Here is a 16,744-nt window from a genome sequence, read left to right on the forward strand (position 1 = left end):
ATTCCATTCCATTCCATTCCATTCCATTCCATTCCATTCCATTCCATTCCATTCCATTCCCTTCCATTCCATTCCATTCCATTCCATTCCATTCCATTCCCTTCCATTCCATTCTATTCCATTGAATTCCATTCCATTCCATTCCATTCCATTCCATTCCATTCCATTCCATTCCATTCCATTCCGTTCTACTCTGATTGACTCCATTCCATTTCATTCCATTCCATTCCATTCCATTCCATTCCATTCCATTCCATTCCATTCCATTTCATTCCATTCCATTCCATTCCAATACATTCCATTCTACTCTGGTTGATTCCATTCCATTCCATTCCATTCCATTCCGTTCCATTCCATTCCATTCGTCTCCATTCGATTCCATTCGATTCCATTCCATCCTATTCCATTGAATTCCATTCCATTCCATTCCATTCCATTCCATTCCATTCCATTCCATTCCATTCCATTCCATTCCTTTCCATTCCATTCCATTCCATTCCATTCCATTCCGTTCTACTCGGGTTGATTCCATTCCATTCCATTCCATTCCATTCCATTCCATTCCACTCCATTCCATTCGATTCCATTCGATTCCATTCCATTCCATTCCATTCCATTCCAATCCATTCCATTCTACTCGGGTTGATGCCATGCCATTCCATTCCATTCCATTCCATTCCATTGCATTCCATTCGATTCCATTCGATTCCATTCCATTCGATTCCATTCGAGATCATTCGATTCCATTCCATCCCATTCCAATCCATTCCATTCCATTCCGTTCTACTCGGGTTGATTCCATTCCATTCCATTTCATTCCATTCCATTCCATTCCATTCCATTCGATTCCATTCGATTCCAATCCATTCCATTCCATTCCAATCCATTCCATTCTACTCGGGTTGATTCCATTCCATTCCATTCCATTCCATTCCATTCCATTCCATTCCATTCCATTCCATTCGATTCCACTCGATTCCATTCCATTCTTTCCATTCCATTCCAATCCATTCCATTCTACTCGGGTGGATTCCATTCCATTCCATTCCATTTCATTCCATTCCATTCCATTCCACTCCATTCGATTCCATTCCATTCCATTCCATTCCATTGCATTCCATTCCATTCCATTCCATTCCATTCCATTCCGTTCTAGTCGGGTTGATTCCATTCTATTCCATTCCATTCCATTCCATTCCACTCCATTCCATTCCATTCCATTCCATTCTATTCCATTCCATTCTACTCCATTGAATTCCATTCCATTCCATTCTATTACATTCCATTCCATTCCTTTCCATTCCATTTAGTTCTACTCGGGTTGATTCCATTCCATTCCATTCCATTCCATTCCATTCCATTCCATTCCATTCCATTCCATTCCATTCCATTCCATTACTTTCCATTCCATTCCATTCCAATCCATTCCATTCTACTCGGGTTGACTCCATTACATTCCATTCCATTCCATTCCATTCCATTCCATTATAATCCATTCCATTCCATTCGATTCCGTTCGATTCCATTCCATTGCATTCCATTCCATTCCATTCAATTCCATTCGATTCCATTCGATTCCATTCCATTCCATTCCATTTCAATCCATTCCATTCTACTCGGGTTGATTCCATTCCATTCCATTCCATTCCATTCCATTCCATTCCATTCCATTCCATTCCATTCCATTCCATTCTATTCCTTTCGATTCCATTCCATTCCATTAAATTCCATTCCATTCCATTCCATTCCATTCCATTCCATTCCATTCCATTCCATTCCATTGCATTCCGTTCTACTCGGGTTGATTCCACTCCATTGCATTCCATTCCATTCCATTATATACCATCCCATTCGATTCCATTCCATTCCATTCCATTCCATTCCATTCCATTCCATTCCATTCCATTCCATTCCATTCCATTCCATTCCGTTCTAGTCGGGTTGATTCCATTCTATTCCATTCCATTCCATTGATTCCATTCCATTCCATTCGATTCCATTCCATTCCATTCAATTCCATTCCATTCCATCCCTTTCCATTCCATTTACTTCTACTCGGGTTGATTCCATTCCATTCCATTCCATTCCATTCCATTCCATTCCATTCAATTCCATTCCATTCCGTTACTTTCCATTCCATTCCATTCCAATCCATTCCATTCTACTCGGGTTGACTCCATTCCATTCCATTCCTTTCCATTCCATTATATTCCATTCTAATCCATTCGATTCCGTTCGATTCCATTCCATTCCATTCCATTCCATTCCATTGCATTCCATTCCATTCCATTCCATTCCATTCCATTCCGTTCTACTCGGGTTGATTCCATTCCATTCCTTTCCATTCCATTCCATTCCATTCCATTCCATTCCATTCCATTCCATTCCATTCCATTCCCTTCCATTCCATTCCATTCCAATCCATTCCATTCTACTCGGGTTGATTCCATTCCATTCCATTGCATTCGACTCCATTCGATTCCATTCGATTCCATTCCATTCCATTCCGTTCCATTCCATTCCATTCCATTCCATTCTATTCCATTGAATTCCTTTCCATTCCATTCCATTCCATTCCATTCCATTCCATTCCATTCCATTCCATTCCATTCCATTCCATTCCGTTCTACTCGGGTTGATTCCATTCCATTCCATTCCATTCCATTCCATTCCATTCCATTCCATTCCAATCTATTCCATTCTATTCAATTCGATTCCATTCGATTCCATTCAATTCCATTCCATTCCATTCCATTCCATTCCAATCCATTCCATTCTACTCGGGTTGATTCCATTCCATTCCATTCCATTCCATTCCATTCCATTCCATTCCATTCCATTCCATTCCATTCCATTCCATTCCATTCGATTCCATTCGATTCCATTCCATTCCATTCCATTCCATTCCATTCCATTCCATTCCATTCCAATCTATTCCATTCGATTCCATTCCATTCCATTCCATTCCATTCCATTCCATTCCATTCCAATCCATTCCATTCTACTCGTGTTGATTCCCTTCCATTCCATTCCACTCCATTCCATTCCATTCCATTCCATTCCATTCCATTCCATTCCATTCCATTCCATTCCATTCCGTTCTACTCGGGTTGATTCCATTCTATTCCATTACATTCCATTCGATTCCATTCGATTCCATTCGATTCCTTTCCATTCCATTCCATTCCATTCCATTCCATTCCATTCTATTCCATTCCATTCCATTCCATTCCATTCCATTCCATTCCAATCCATTCCCTTCCGTTCTATTCGGGTTGATTCCATTCCATTCCATTCCATTCCATTCCATTCCATTCCATTCCATTCCATTCCATTCCATTCCATTCTATTGCATTCCATTCGATTCCATTTGATTCCCTTCCATTCCATTCCATTCCATTCCATTCCATTCCATTCCATTCCATTCCATTCTATTCCATTCCATTCCATTCTGTTCCATTCTATTCCATTCCATTCCATTCCGTTCCACTCGGGTTGATTCCATTCTATTCCATTCCATTCCATTCGATTCCATTCGATATCATTCGATTCCATTCGATTCCATTCCATTCCATTCCATTCCATTCCATTCCATTCCATTCCATTCCATTCCATTCTGTTCTACTCGGGTTGATTCCACTCCATTCCATTCCATTCCATTCCATTCTATTCCATTCCATTCCATTCCATTCCATTCCATTCCATTCCATTCCATTCCCTTCCATTCCATTCTATTCCATTGAATTCCATTCCATTCCATTCCATTCCATTCCATTCCATTCCGTTCTACTCTGATTGACTCCATTCCATTCCATTCCATTCCATTCCATTCCATTCCATTCCATTCCATTTCATTCCATTCCATTCCATTCCAATACATTCCATTCTACTCTGGTTGATTCCATTCCATTCCATTCCATTCCATTCCATTCCATTCCATTCCATTCGTCTCCATTCGATTCCATTCGATTCCATTCCATTCTATTCCATTGAATTCCATTCCATTCCATTCCATTCCATTCCATTCCATTCCATTCCATTCCATTCCTTTCCATTCCATTCCATTCCATTCGATTCCATTCGATTCCATTCCATTCCATTCCATTCCATTCCATTCCATTCCATTCCATTCCATTCCAATCTATTCCATTCGATTCCATTCTATTCCATTCCATTCCATTCCATTCCATTCCATTCCAATCCATTCCATTCTACTCGTGTTGATTCCCTTCCATTCCATTCCACTCCATTCCATTCCATTCCATTCCATTCCATTCCATTCCATTCCATTCCATTCCATTCCATTCCATTCCATTCCGTTCTACTCGGGTTGATTCCATTCTATTCCATTACATTCCATTCGATTCCATTCGATTCCATTCGATTCCTTTCCATTCCATTCCATTCCATTCCATTCCATTCCATTCCATTCCATTCCATTCCATTCCATTCCAATCCATTCCCTTCCGTTCTATTCGGGTTGATTCCATTCCATTCCATTCCATTCCATTCCATTCCATTCCATTCCATTCCATTCCATTCCATTCTATTGCATTCCATTCGATTCCATTTGATTCCATTCCATTCCATTCCATTCCATTCCATTCCATTCCATTCCATTCCATTCCATTCCATTCTATTCCATTCCATTCCATTCTGTTCCATTCTATTCCATTCCATTCCATTCCGTTCCACTCGGGTTGATTCCATTCTATTCCATTCCATTCCATTCGATTCCATTCGATATCATTCGATTCCATTCGATTCCATTCCATTCCATTCCATTCCATTCCATTCCATTCCATTCCATTCCATTCCATTCCATTCTGTTCTACTCGGGTTGATTCCACTCCATTCCATTCCATTCCATTCCATTCTATTCCATTCCATTCCATTCGATTCCATTCCATTCCATTCCATTCCATTCCCTTCCATTCCATTCTATTCCATTGAATTCCATTCCATTCCATTCCATTCCATTCCATTCCATTCCATTCCATTCCATTCCGTTCTACTCTGATTGACTCCATTCCATTCCATTCCATTCCATTCCATTCCATTCCATTCCATTTCATTCCATTCCATTCCATTCCAATACATTCCATTCTACTCTGGTTGATTCCATTCCATTCCATTCCATTCCATTCCATTCCATTCCATTCCATTCGTCTCCATTCGATTCCATTCGATTCCATTCCATTCTATTCCATTGAATTCCATTCCATTCCATTCCATTCCATTCCATTCCATTCCATTCCATTCCTTTCCATTCCATTCCATTCCATTCCATTCCGTTCTACTCGGGTTGATTCCATTCCATTCCATTCCATTCCATTCCATTCCATTCCACTCCATTCCATTCGATTCCATTCGATTCCATTCCATTCCATTCCATTCCATTCCAATCCATTCCATTCTACTCGGGTTGATGCCATTCCATTCCATTCCATTCCATTCCATTCCATTGCATTCCATTCGATTCCATTCGATTCCATTCCATTCGATTCCATTCGAGATCATTCGATTCCATTCCATCCCATTCCAATCCATTCCATTCCATTCCGTTCTACTCGGGTTGATTCCATTCCATTCCATTTCATTCCATTCCATTCCATTCCATTCCATTCGATTCCATTCGATTCCATTCCATTCCATTCCATTCCAATCCATTCCATTCTACTCGGGTTGATTCCATTCCATTCCATTCCATTCCATTCCATTCCATTCCATTCCATTCCATTCCATTCCATTCGATTCCACTCGATTCCATTCCATTCTTTCCATTCCGTTCCAATCCATTCCATTCTACTCGGGTGGATTCCATTCCATTCCATTCCATTTCATTCCATTCCATTCCATTCCACTCCATTCGATTCCATTCCATTCCATTCCATTCCATTGCATTCCATTCCATTCCATTCCATTCCATTCCATTCCGTTCTAGTCGGGTTGATTCCATTCTATTCCATTCCATTCCATTCCATTCCACTCCATTCCATTCCATTCCATTCCATTCTATTCCATTCCATTCTACTCCATTGAATTCCATTCCATTCCATTCTATTCCATTCCATTCCATTCCTTTCCATTCCATTTAGTTCTACTCGGGTTGATTCCATTCCATTCCATTCCATTCCATTCCATTCCATTCCATTCCATTCCATTCCATTCCATTCCATTCCATTCCATTACTTTCCATTCCATTCCATTCCAATCCATTCCATTCTACTCGGGTGACTCCATTCCATTCCATTCCATTCCATTCCATTCCATTCCATTATAATCCATTACATTCCATTCGATTCCGTTCGATTCCATTCCATTGCATTCCATTCCATTCCATTCAATTCCATTCGATTCCATTCGATTCCATTCCATTCCATTCCATTCCAATCCATTCCATTCTACTCGGGTTGATTCCATTCCATTCCATTCCATTCCATTCCATTCCATTCCATTCCATTCCATTCCATTCCATTCCATTCTATTCCTTTCGATTCCATTCCATTCCATTAAATTCCATTCCATTCCATTAAATTCCATTCCATTCCATTCCATTCCATTCCATTCCATTGCATTCCGTTCTACTCGGGTTGATTCCAGTCCATTCCATTCCATTCCATTCCATTATATACCATCCCATTCGATTCCATTCCATTCCATTCCATTCCATTCCATTCCATTCCATTCCATTCCATTCCATTCCATTCCGTTCTAGTCGGGTTGATTCCATTCTATTCCATTCCATTCCATTGATTCCATTCCATTCCATTCGATTCCATTCCATTCCATTCCATTCTATTCCATTCCATTCTACTCCATTGAATTCCATTCCATTCCATTCAATTCCATTCCATTCCATCCCTTTCCATTCCATTTACTTCTACTCGGGTTGATTCCATTCCATTCCATTCCATTCCATTCCATTCCATTCCATTCCCTTCAATTCCATTCCATTCCGTTACTTTCCATTCCATTCCATTCCAATCCATTCCATTCTACTCGGGTTGACTCCATTCCATTCCATTCCTTTCCATTCCATTATATTCCATTCTAATCCATTCGATTCCGTTCGATTCCATTCCATTCCATTCCATTCCATTCCATTGCATTCCATTCCATTCCATTCCATTCCATTCCGTTCTACTCGGGTTGATTCCATTCCATTCCTTTCCATTCCATTCCATTCCATTCCATTCCATTCCATTCCATTCCCTTCCATTCCATTCCATTCCAATCCATTCCATTCTACTCGGGTTGATTCCATTCCATTCCATTGCATTCGACTCCATTCGATTCCATTCGATTCCATTCCATTCCATTCCGTTCCATTCCATTCCATTCCATTCCATTCTATTCCATTGAATTCCATTCCATTCCATTCCATTCCATTCCATTCCATTCCATTCCATTCCATTCCATTCCATTCCATTCCATTCCGTTCTACTCGGGTTGATTCCATTCCATTCCATTCCATTCCATTCCATTCCATTCCATTCCATTCCAATCTATTCCATTCTATTCAATTCGATTCCATTCGATTCCATTCAATTCCATTCAATTCCATTCCATTCCATTCCAATCCATTCCATTCTACTCGGGTTGATTCCATTCCATTCCATTCCATTCCATTCCATTCCATTCCATTCAATTCCAATCCATTCCATTCCATTCGATTCCATTCGATTCCATTCCATTCCATTCCATTCCATTCCATTCCATTCCATTCCATTCCATTCCATTCCAATCTATTCCATTCGATTCCATTCCATTCCATTCCATTCCATTCCATTCCATTCCATTCCAATCCATTCCATTCTACTCGTGTTGATTCCCTTCCATTCCATTCCACTCAATTCCATTCCATTCCATTCCATTCCATTCCATTCCATTCCATTCCATTCCATTCCATTCCATTCCGTTCTACTCGGGTTGATTCCATTCTATTCCATTACATTCCATTCGATTCCATTCGATTCCATTCGATTCCTTTCCATTCCATTCCATTCCATTCCATTCCATTCCATTCCATTCTATTCCATTCCATTCCATTCCATTCCATTCCATTCCATTCCAATCCATTCCCTTCCGTTCTATTCGGGTTGATTCCATTCCATTCCATTCCATTCCATTCCATTCCATTCCATTCTATTGCATTCCATTCGATTCCATTTGATTCCATTCCATTCCATTCCATTCCATTCCATTCCATTCCATTCCATTCCATTCCATTCTATTCCATTCCATTCCATTCTGTTCCATTCTATTCCATTCCATTCCATTCCGTTCCACTCGGGTTGATTCCATTCTATTCCATTCCATTCCATTCGATTCCATTCGATATCATTCGATTCCATTCCATTCCATTCCATTCCATTGCATTCCATTCCATTCCATTCCATTCTATTCCATTCCATTCCATTCCATTCCATTCCATTCCATTCCATTCTATTCCATTCCATTCCATTCCGTTCTACTCGGGTTGATTCCATTCCATTCCATTTCATTCCATTCCATTCCATTCCATTCCATTCGATTCCATTCGATTCCATTCCATTCCATTCCATTCCAATCCATTCCATTCTACTCGGGTTGATTCCATTCCATTCCATTCCATTCCATTCCATTCCATTCCATTCCATTCCACTCGATTCCATTCCATTCCATTCCATTCCATTCCAATCCATTCCATTCTACTCGGGTGGATTCCATTCCATTCCATTCTTTTCCATTCCATTCCATTCCATTCCATTCCATTACATTCCATACGGTTCCATTCCATTCCATTCCATTCCATTCCATTCCATTCCATTCCATTCCATTCCATTCCGTTCTAATCGGGTTGATTCCATTCTATTCCATTCCATTCCATTCCATTCAATTCCATTCCATTCCATTCCATTCCATTCCATTCTATTCCATTCCATTCTACTCCATTGAATTCCATTCCATTCCATTCTATTCCATTCCATTCCATTCCTTTCCATTCCATTTAGTTCTACTCGGGTTGATTCCGTTCCATTCCATTCCATTCCTTTCCATTCCATTCCAATCCATTCCATTCCATTACTTTCCATTCCATTCCATTCCAATCCATTCCATTCTACTCGGGTTGACTCCATTCCATTCCATTCCATTACATTACATTACATTATATTCCATTCCATTCCATTCGATTCCGTTCGATTCCATTCCATTCCATTCCATTCCATTCCATTCCATTCCATTCCATTCGATTCCATTCCATTCCATTCGATTCCATTCCGTTCCATTCCATTCCATTCCATTCCATTCCAATCCATTCCATTCTACTCGGGTTGATTCAATTCCATTCCATTCCATTCCATTCCATTCCATTCCATTCCATTCCATTCCTTTCGATTCCATTCCTTTCCATTCCATTCCATTCCATTCCATTCCGTTCTACTCGGGTTGATTCCACTCCATTCCATTCCATTCCATTCGATTCCATTCCATTCCATTCCATTCCAATCCATTCCATTCTACTCGGGTTGATTCCATTCCATTCCATTCCATTCCATTCCATTCCATTCCATTCCATTCCTTTCCATTCCATTCCATTCTATTCCTTTCGATTCCATTCCATTCCATTAAATTCCATTCCATTCCATTCCATTCCATTCCATTCCATTCCATTCCATTCCATTCCATTCCATTCCGTTCTACTCGAGTTGATTCCACTCCATTCCATTCCATTCCATTCCATTATATACCTTCCCATTCGATTCCATTCCATTCCATTCCATTCCATTCCATTCCATTCCATTCCATTCCATTCCATTCCATTCCGTTCTAGTCGGGTTGATTCCATTCTATTCCATTCCATTCCATTCCATTCCATTCCATTCCATTCGATTCCATTCCATTCCATTCCATTCTATTCCATTCCATTCTACTCCATTGAATTCCATTCCATTCCATTCAATTCCATTCCATTCCATCCCTTTCCATTCCATTTAGTTCTACTCGGGTTGATTCCATTCCATTCCGTTCCATTCCATTCCATTCCATTCCATTCAATTCCATTCCATTCCGTTACTTTCCATTCCATTCCATTCAAATCCATTCCATTCTACTCGGGTTGACTCCATTCCATTCCATTCCTTTCCATTCCATTATATTCCATTCTAATCCATTCGATTCCGTTCGATTCCATTCCATTCCATTCCATTCCATTCCATTCCATTCCAATCCATTCCATTCTACTCGGGTTGATTCCATTCCATTCCATTGCATTCGACTCCATTCGATTCCATTCGATTCCATTCCATTCCATTCCGTTCCATTCCATTCCATTCCATTCCATTCTATTCCATTGAATTCCATTCCATTCCATTCCATTCCATTCCATTCCATTCCATTCCATTCCATTCCATTCCATTCCGTTCTACTCGGGTTGATTCCATTCCATTCCATTCCATTCCATTCCATTCCATTCCATTCCATTCCATTCCATTCCATTCCAATCTATTCCATTGTATTCAATTCGATTCCATTCGATTCCATTCAATTCAATTCAATTCCATTCCATTCCATTCCAATCCATTCCATTCTACTCGGGTTGATTCCATTCCATTCCATTCCATTCCATTCCATTCCATTCCATTCCATTCCATTCCATTCCATTCCATTCGATTCCATTCGATTCCATTCCATTCCATTCCATTCCATTCCATTCCATTCCATTCCATTCCAATCTATTACATTCGATTCCATTCCATTCCATTCCATTCCATTCCATTCCATTCCATTCCAATCCATTCCATTCTACTCGTGTTGATTCCCTTCCATTCCATTCCACTCCATTCCATTCCATTCCATTCCATTCCATTCCATTCCATTCCATTCCATTCCATTCCATTCCATTCCATTCCATTCCATTCCATTCCGTTCTACTCGGGTTGATTCCATTCTATTCCATTACATTCCATTCGATTCCATTCGATTCCATTCGATTCCTTTCCATTCCATTCCATTCCATTCCATTCCATTCCATTCTATTCCATTCCATTCCATTCCATTCCATTCCATTCCATTCCATTCCAATCCATTCCCTTCCGTTCTATTCGGGTTGATTCCATTCCATTCCATTCCATTCCATTCCATTCCATTCCATTCCATTCCATTCCATTCCATTCCATTCTATTGCATTCCATTCGATTCCATTCGATTCCATTCCATTCCATTCCATTCCATTCCATTCCATTCCATTCTATTCCATTCCATTCCATTCTGTTCCAATCTATTCCATTCCATTCCATTCCGTTCCACTCGGGTTGATTCCATTCTATTCCATTCCATTCCATTTGATTCCATTCGATATCATTCGATTCCTTTCCATTCCATTCCATTCCATTCCATTCCATTCCATTCCATTCTATTCCATTCCATTCCATTCCATTCCATTCCATTCTATTCCATTCCATTCCATTCCGTTCTACTCGGGTTGATTCCATTCCATTCCATTTCATTCCATTCCATTCCATTCCATTCCATTCGATTCCATTCGATTCCATTAAATTCCATTCCATTCCAATCCATTCCATTCTACTCGGGTTGATTCCATTCCATTCCATTCCATTCCATTCCATTCCATTCCATTCCATTCCATTCCATTCCATTCCACTCGATTCCATTCCATTCCATTCCATTCCATTCCAATCCATTCCATTCTACTCGGGTGGATTCCATTCCATTCCATTCTTTTCCATTCCATTCCATTCCATTCCATTCCATTACATTCCATTCGGTTCCATTCCATTCCATTCCATTCCATTCCATTCCATTCCATTCCATTCCATTCCATTCCGTTCTAATCGGGTTGATTCCATTCTATTCCATTCCATTCCATTCCATTCCATTCAATTCCATTCCATTCCATTCCATTCCATTCCATTCTATTCCATTCCATTCTACTCCATTGAATTCCATTCCATTCCATTCTATTCCATTCCATTCCATTCCTTTCCATTCCATTTAGTTCTACTCGGGTTGATTCCATTCCATTCCATTCCATTCCTTTCCATTCCATTCCAATCCATTCCATTCCATTACTTTCCATTCCATTCCATTCCAATCCATTCCATTCTACTCGGGTTGACTCCATTCCATTCCATTCCATTCCATTCCATTCCATTCCATTCCATTCGATTCCATTCCATTCCATTCGATTCCATTCCATTCCATTCCATTCCATTCCATTCCATTCCAATCCATTCCATTCTACTCGGGTTGATTCCATTCCATTCCATTCCATTCCATTCCATTCCATTCCATTCCATTCCATTCCTTTCGATTCCATTCCTTTCCATTCCATTCCATTCCATTCCATTCCATTCCATTCCATTACATTCCATTCCGTTCTTCTCGGGTTGATTCCACTCCATTCCATTCCATTCCATTCCATTCCATTCCATTCCATTCCATTCCATTCCTTTCCATTCCAACCCATTCCGTTCTACTCGGGTTGATTCCATTCCATTCCATTGAATTCCATTCCATTCCATTCCATTCCATTCCATTCCATTCCATTCCATTCCATTCCATTCCATTCGATTCCATTCCTTTCCATTCCATTCCAAACCATTCCATTCTACTCGGGTTCATCATTCCATTCCATTCCATTCCATTCCATTCCACTCGGGTTCATTCCATTCCATTCCATTCCATTCCATTCCATTCCATTCCATTCCACTCGGGTGCATTCCATTCCATTCCATTCCATTCCATTCCATTCCATTCCATTCCGTTCTGCTCAGGTTGATTTCCATTCCATTCCATTCCATTCCATTCCATTCCATTCCATTCCATTCCATTCCATTCCATTCCATTCCATTCCATTCCATTCCATTCCATTCCGTTCTACTCGGCTTGAATCCATTGAGTTCCGTTCCGTTCCTTTCCGTCCCGACACGTCCCGTCCCGTCCCGTCCCGTGCCGTTTTACTCGTGTTGATTCCTTTCCATTCCGTTCCGCTCGTTTCCGTTACGTTCCATTCCGTTCCACGCGGGTTGGTTCAATTCCATTCTATTCTATTCTATTCCTTTCCCTTCCATTCCATTCCATTCCATTCCATTCTACTCGGGTTGATTCCATGCCATTCCGTTCCGCTCCATTCCGTTCCACGCGGGTTGGTTCAATTCCATTCTATTCTATTCTATTCCTTTCCCTTCCATTCCATTCCATTCCATTCCATTCTACTCGGGTTGATTCCATGCCATTCCGTTCCGTTCCATTCCGTCCCATCCCGACCCGTCCCATCCCGTCCCGTCCCGTCCCATCCCGTTCCGTTCCACATGGGTTGATTCAATTCCTTTCGGTTACATTGAATTCCATTCCATTCCATTCTACTCGGATTGATTCCATTCCATTCCATTCCATTCCATTCCATTCCATTCCATTCCATTCCATTCCATTCCATTGCGTTCCATTCGATTCGATTCCATTCCATTCCTTTCCATTCCATTCCAATCCATTCCATTCTACTTGGGTTGATTCAATTCCATTCCATTCCATTCCATTCGATTCCATTCCATTCCATTCCATTCCATTCCATTCCATTCCATTCCATTCCATTCCATTCCATTCCATTCCACTCGATTCCATTCCATTCCATTCCATTCCATTCCAATCTATTCCATTCGATTCCATTCCATTCCATTCCATTCCATTCCATTCCATTCCATTCCACTCGATTCCATTCCATTCCATTCCATTCCATTCCAATCTATTCCATTCGATTCCATTCCATTCCATTCCATTCCATTCCATTCCATTCCATTCCATTCCATTCCATTCCAATCTATTCCATTCGATTCCATTCCATTCCATTCCATTCCATTCCATTCCATTCCAATCCATTCCATTCTACTCGTGTTGATTCCCTTCCATTCCATTCCACTCCATTCCATTCCATTCCATTCCATTCCATTCCATTCCATTCCATTCCATTCCATTCCATTCCATTCCGTTCTACTCGGGTTGATTCCATTCTATTCCATTACATTCCATTCGATTCCATTCGATTCCATTCGATTCCTTTCCATTCCATTCCATTCCATTCCATTCTATTCCATTCCATTCCATTCCATTCCATTCCATTCCATTCCAATCCATTCGCTTCCGTTCTATTCGGGTTGATTCCATTCCATTCCATTCCATTCCATTCCATTCCATTCCATTCCATTCCATTCCATTCCATTCCATTCTATTGCATTCCATTCGATTCCATTCGATTCCATTCCATTCCATTCCATTCCATTCCATTCCATTCCATTCCATTCCATTCCATTCTATTCCATTCCATTCCATTCTGTTCCATTCTATTCCATTCCATTCCATTCCGTTCCACTCGGGTTGATTCCATTCTATTCCATTCCATTCCATTCGATTCCATTCGATATCATTCGATTCCATTCCATTCCATTCCATTCCATTCCATTCCATTCCATTCCATTCTATTCCATTCCATTCCATTCCATTCCATTCCATTCTATTCCATTCCATTCCATTCCGTTCTACTCGGGTTGATTCCATTCCATTCCATTTCATTCCATTCCATTCCATTCCATTCCATTCGATTCCATTCGATTCCATTCCATTCCATTCCATTCCAATCCATTCCATTCTACTCTGGTTGATTCCATTCCATTCCATTCCATTCCATTCCATTCCATTCCATTCCATTCCATTCCATTCCACTCGATTCCATTCCATTCCATTCCATTCCATTCCAATCCATTCCATTCTACTCGGGTGGATTCCATTCCATTCCATTCTTTTCCATTCCATTCCATTCCATTCCATTCCATTACATTCCATTCGGTTCCATTCCATTCCATTCCATTCCATTCCATTCCATTCCATTCCATTCCATTCCATTCCATTCCGTTCTAATCGGGTTGATTCCATTCTATTCCATTCCATTCCATTCCATTCCATTCAATTCCATTCCATTCCATTCCATTCCATTCTATTCCATTCCATTCTACTCCATTGAATTCCATTCCATTCCATTCTATTCCATTCCATTCCATTCCTTTCCATTCCATTTAGTTCTACTCGGGTTGATTCCATTCCATTCCATTCCATTCCTTTCCATTCCATTCCAATCCATTCCATTCCATTACTTTCCATTCCATTCCATTCCAATCCATTCCATTCTACTCGGGTTGACTCCATTCCATTCCATTCCATTACATTACATTCCATTATATTCCATTCCATTCCATTCGATTCCGTTTGATTCCATTCCATTCCATTCCATTCCATTCCATTCCATTCCATTCCATTCGATTCCATTCCATTCCATTCGATTCCATTCCATTCCATTCCATTCCATTCCAATCCATTTCATTCTACTCGGGTTGATTCCATTCCATTCCATTCCATTCCATTCCATTCCATTCCATTCCATTCCATTCCATTCCATTCCTTTCGATTCCATTCCATTCCATTCCATTCCATTCGATTCCGTTTGATTCCCTTCCATTCCATTCCATTCCATTCCATTCCATTCCTTTCGATTCCATTCCTTTCCATTCCATTCCATTCCATTCCATTCCATTCCATTCCATTCCATTCCGTTCTACTCGGGTTGATTCCATTCCATTCCATTCCATTCCATTCCATTCCATTCCACTCCATTCCATTCGATTCCATTCGATTCCATTCCATTCCATTCCATTCCATTCCAATCCATTCCATTCTACTCGGGTTGATGCCATTCCATTCCATTCCATTCCATTCCATTCCATTGCATTCCATTCGATTCCATTCGATTCCATTCCATTCGATTCCATTCGAGATCATTCGATTCCATTCCATCCCATTCCAATCCATTCCATTCCATTCCGTTCTACTCGGGTTGATTCCATTCCATTCCATTTCATTCCATTCCATTCCATTCCATTCCATTCGATTCCATTCGATTCCATTCCATTCCATTCCATTCCAATCCATTCCATTCTACTCGGGTTGATTCCATTCCATTCCATTCCATTCCATTCCATTCCATTCCATTCCATTCCATTCCATTCCATTCGATTCCACTCGATTCCATTCCATTCTTTCCATTCCATTCCAATCCATTCCATTCTACTCGGGTGGATTCCATTCCATTCCATTCCATTCCATTCCATTCCATTCCATTCCACTCCATTCGATTCCATTCCATTCCATTCCATTCCATTGCATTCCATTCAATTCCATTCCATTCCATTCCATTCCGTTCTAGTCGGGTTGATTCCATTCTATTCCATTCCATTCCATTCCATTCCACTCCATTCCATTCCATTCCATTCCATTCCATTCTATTCCATTCCATTCTACTCCATTGAATTCCATTCCATTCCATTCTATTCCATTCCATTCCATTCCTTTCCATTCCATTTAGTTCTACTCGGGTTGATTCCATTCCATTCCATTCCATTCCATTCCATTCCATTCCATTCCATTCCATTCCATTCCATTCCATTCCATTCCATTCCATTCCATTCCATTACTTTCCATTCCATTCCATTCCAATCCATTCCATTCTACTCGGGTTGACTCCATTCCATTCCATTCCATTCCATTCCATTCCATTCCATTATAATCCATTCCATTCCATTCGATTCCGTTCGATTCCATTCCATTCCATTCCATTCAATTCCATTCGATTCCATTCGATTCCATTCCATTCCATTCCATTCCAATCCATTCCATTCTACTCGGGTTGATTCCA

Source organism: Gorilla gorilla, chromosome 17 (genome assembly GCF_029281585.2).
Source record: "Gorilla gorilla gorilla isolate KB3781 chromosome 17, NHGRI_mGorGor1-v2.1_pri, whole genome shotgun sequence".
Classification (NCBI taxonomy): Eukaryota; Metazoa; Chordata; class Mammalia; order Primates; family Hominidae; genus Gorilla; species Gorilla gorilla.